We start from the raw sequence: 5250 nt of genomic DNA, 5'->3' as shown, positions 1-5250 counted from the left end.
AGTCATATTTTCACTAACTAAAGCTCCCTATCTTCACTAAATAGTTCCACTTAATATGTATGCAACAAAATTTGAAAAAAGAAAGAAATGTAGATATATATTAAATAACTTTAAGTAAAGTTTCGAAAATGTTAGCAGCTCTGTTGAATCTCCTATCAATACCCATATACATCTGTATGAAAATGTTAGCTAACTATTCTTCAAAAGAATAGAATCTTGTTTAATGTATAATTTAGCAATATTTTCATAAGTACAAATATTTTACTTCAAACTTAATGTCATTAAGTCCGACCATAGGAAGATGCTGCTTCCAATAGATATATTCTAAAATCTCTTTTAGACATAAAATCTCTTTTATGAGAATAAAGCTTCTACGCATTTGACTATTTTTGAATATTCAGTCTTTTCATCATAAAATCCTATCTCAAAATTGTTTAATTGGAATAGATTTTAACTATGCAATGTTATAGAAGGGAATAATAATCTAGGGGCATATTTGCACCCTCAAATACATTTCCTCTCATCACGTCCTCTATTTGATATTTCATTAAACTACAGAAAAGGTGAATCAGATAGGCCATTAAGGTTGTCAAGGCTTAGAATCAGTAGAGTGGATAAAAAGGTATTACTCAAATGTGTCAGAATGGAACCCAACCATGCTTAATCTTAATAAGTCCATTATAAGCTGTATTGATTAAGAAAGCTTGCCAATCATTACAGGACATATCACTGGAATGTTTAATGTTTTCAAATATTTTAAGATACGAACAACTGAAATAAGCTGTCAGCATATGTTTAAATGAAAATCAATCAACTATTGTTTATTGAGTAAAAGCACTGAGTTATCACTAGAAATATAAAGACAAATGGATATAGTTCTTGCTCTCAAGGACCCAGCACTCAAGCTGGGCTATAGGGTGTGCACACTTGTATAAGTTATCTACATTGGCCTAAGTTTTTTTTATTTGTAAATAAGAAGGTTATCCTTATTAATTTATAAGCTCTTTTTTGCCTTTTCTTATTTTTTATTTCATTTTTGAATTTACATGCTTGAACAGCAACAAAAATAAGGATAGAAAGCATTGAGAAGTTCCTTAAAATCTATCCATGTAAGCAGCATCATTTATTAGTTCCTTATATATGGTTCCATGTAACTCTTCTACGTTAGGCAAGCAAATATGAATATATATTTTCATACTTTTTAAACAAAAGGTATCACATACATATATATAGTAAGTAATTTTGATTTTTCAATTAAAAATGTTATATACATATAATGCTTCACCAGTTTTTCCAACCACTGCATTGTATTTAAAAATGTTTATTAAACCAACCTCTTATAGTGGACACCTAGAGGATTTTTATTTTAAATGTTTCCTGTAACAAATAATATGGCAATGAATATTTGGGCATTTATAAAAGCCCAGATATAGCCAGATATATCTGTAGGATAAGTTCCCAGAAGTAGGACCACTGGGCCAAAAACAAATTCAAGTGTTTCATTTGCCTCTAGACAGTAGCTATTATATGTCATTCTAAGCGGCAATTCCTAGACACTTAATTATACTTTCTAAACTGACATATTAATACTATGTGTTTCTTTAAAAAGTTACCATGGCTAAAATAAAGTTTATTTGTGCTAAGAAAAGATGTATTGTTTCATTTTTATAGAAACTCAATGGTATGAACGGTGCATTTAATCATAGACACCGGTTTTGGTTCCCATTGCCAAAGCAGAAGAAAACTTGCTCTTCGATGGAAGGCAAAGGCTCGCCATTCATCCTAAGATGTTTTCCCCTGTCTTTTGCCATATTACATTATCTCCTAGTGACTCCCCATCCAAACCAGCCTTCTCATAAGCCCGGTTAGCAATTTTGTGCATCCAATTAAAAAAAAAAACTTTTTAATTTGTAGAAATTCCTTTTTTTCCCATAAATTTTCAGATTTGACCAATAAAAGACTCTTTTGATTCTGAAATCCATTAAGATTCAAATAAAAAAAATATTTTCCTGTCCCAGGGGGTAAGTGATCATGAACCCTAAACACGTGACTGCTCAAAAAACGATGTCATTCTGGGGCAAAGAGCTGTCAGGAGCATCACTTCATTGTCAAGTCTCTGACGATTCTCATAGGAACCTGTCATTCATAAACCTGACCTGTCCATGAATGACAGGAAACCCCAGACACAGCAGCTGCAGGAAAAGGAAGTGTGGGTAAGATTCGAACAGCCAATGAGATGACAGGGGAGTACATTGCCCTAGTCAGATCTATATGAGAAAGATTCTTATTCTATTGCTTTCCTGTATTATTTAATTTAGGAAACCCTTTTTTTAGACTTGTGTGGTTTGCATAGTCTTTGAAGAATAAAGAGCTCCTACTTCTTCAATGTCGCAGGACATGGACCCAGTATTCTAGAATCTTCATATATTCCTTAGCACCTTGAATACACCCCATAAAACTTAGAAGGTACCATTTGTACTATTTTAAAATATAATGGGAACATAAGTGGGAGAGATGAAATGACATCTAAGAATTAAACACCTGGTAAGTAGCATTTTTGGATTTAAAATTTACTTCTTATACCTAAAGTAGGTGTGAAAACTAAAGAAATAGGAGACTGCCTCACATTTTATTTTATATGTGTATACAATTGATTCTTCTTATTCATGGCAATTATATTCTATAAAGTCAATACAAACACTGAATTAGCACGTACTGAAGCCTTACTGCTAAGGATTAGGTTCCTGTAAAGCTGGGCCACAGCATCTCATCAACTAGTCAAAAACCTTGTTTTATCTGTGCTGCTTAAAGACAGCTTATGTAATATCTACTGGTGATTCATTAACATTGAGTGTGCAGCTGACAATACTGTAACTCAAACCTGAAAGAAGCTTACCTAATAACACACATGTTTTTCATAAAGCATACCACAGGTTTCTTGTACTTAGAACACCGGACAACACTGGGCTTGAGGACCATGTTAAACAAACAAACAAAAATCAACAAAATGTATAAAAATGTAAAAAAACTGGATGGACCCCATAAGATAGAGTTGTTTACAGCATGGGAGCTGACACAGGGCACAGCATCACCTCGTCTGACCGCTGCTGGGAACATGAGCCAGACAACTCTAATCTTTCTGCTCTCTGCCTGTTCATGAATAACCATCGATCACTTTGGAGTATTTATTTGGGGATTAAAGAAATTTTAGTGGGTGGATGTATTCACAAATAACGAGTGGAATGTTTAGTTTTATATGTCAACTGGACTGAACGATGGGGTACCCAGGTGCTTGGGTAAATGGTATTTCTGCGTCTATCTGTGAGGGTGTTCTGAATGAGAGCAGCATTTGACCTCCCCAGCCAGGGAGGCACCACCTAACCCACTGAGGGCCTAAACAGACCAAAAAGGCAGAGGAGTCTGCCCCTGTGTTTTGCCTCATTACTGAGCTGGGACATATATCCCCTGCCCACGGTGCTTCTGGTTCCCAAGCCTTGGGACCCAGACTGAAATTTATACCATCATCTGGTTCTCAGCCCACTAGACTTGCACTGAATTATGTCACTCGATTTCTTCAGTTCCCAGTTTGCAAACAGCAGATTGTGGAAGTTGTCAGCCTCCATATTGTATGATCCAATTTACTATCATAAACCTGTGTCTTCTTTCTTTCTCTCTCATTCTAATATATATATATATACACACCCCACTGACTCTGTTTCTCTGAAGAACCCTGACTAATCATATGCTACAATTAGGACAGAATCCATATGCACACATACACATATACCAACTACATGTAAGTATTCATTTTAAGCTTCCGTTCTTTATACGCACAAGAGAAAAGAATACTAACAAGTACTAGCATTAACATTGGTATCATAAGGGTTCAGTAGTTAGCATCTTTCTAGCAAATTGAGTATAAAAATGTTTAAGATATAAACTAAGATCATGTATAGATGAAAGTTAAAATATTAGCTTAATTATTGACAAACTCTTACCTGGAAGAGGTAGTTTAATTTAATGTCAAAACGGACTCCCTAATACTTAACCCCTCAAATAAATTAGACTTACCAATGCAACCAGGCAATGCAGGCTCAAGGGGAAGCCTGAAGCTACAAAACATAAGTGCATGACAGTACAGATCAGAGAAATGTCCCAGAGTCAAGAGAGGGAATGGAGAGACAGACATGTGGTGACAGTAATGTATACCTTTCATTTCATGAGCAAACACCAGCAGTAATAAAGTAGTGCTCCTGTCTATTAAATAACTATTCCTGTCATTTTCTAGGAATCTACCAAGGTATGTACATTTCTATATATATATATATATATATAGTCTCATGTAATTTTAACTTAATTCTGAGACACATATATACAAAGATCCCCGTTGAATAGGTAAGTAAATTGATTGTCAGAAAGAGTAACATCCCGGTCCGGCACTGGCAGGTAGCTCAGTTGGTTAGAGCGTGGCCCTGATATGTGAGGTTGTGGATTTGATCCCGTCAGGGCACATACAAGAATCAACCCTCTTCTCCTCTTCCTAATCCTCCCCTCCACTCCACTCCCCTATTTTTTCCTCCCCTCTCCTCTCCTCCCTTCCCTTCTCTCAAAAAATTAAAAAAAATACAAAAGTTTGGCCCAAATTCCACAACTAGAAATAGTACAGGTTGGATCTTTATAAAGATCTATAAAACCCCAAAGTCCACAAGCAGAGCTATTGTGCAGATACGTAAACATTCACTCACCCTCTAAGATGAAATACAAATTCAGTGAGATGTTTTCTTTTTTATAAAATATGATTTTTAGGGTCAATTTTTACACATCTGACTCAATTTATTCAAATCCCTTACAGTGGTAATTCTGGGTTCCCTCATGACACTTGACATGTTGATTTTCACTTAATTTTCTGATTGAAATTTATATTTTAGTTTAGGTCAGAAAGACTAGAACTAGAAATTAAGAAGTCCTAGTTTTTTAACACACTCCTAAATAATATTTACATTGGTAGTAATATGATAGTCCCAGAATATTAAAAATCAAATTGAACTTCATTTAAGAAGTAATTATCATGCCTTTTGTTTTAGTATATTTCTGCTTCCTGATCATTTTACTTTTTTATCGATGTTTCTCTGAAGTACATTCGCTAACCAATTTGGTAGACCCACACCTTTTAAATCCTTCCAATGCAATAGAGTCCATCTATGAAGTTGCTACATTTAAATCACTGTCATGATTATTTTCCTTGCCTCT

The sequence above is a fragment of the Desmodus rotundus genome, chromosome 10 (assembly GCF_022682495.2).
Source record: "Desmodus rotundus isolate HL8 chromosome 10, HLdesRot8A.1, whole genome shotgun sequence".
Lineage (NCBI taxonomy): Eukaryota > Metazoa > Chordata > Mammalia > Chiroptera > Phyllostomidae > Desmodus > Desmodus rotundus.
Note: the sequence above shows the minus strand (reverse complement) of the source record.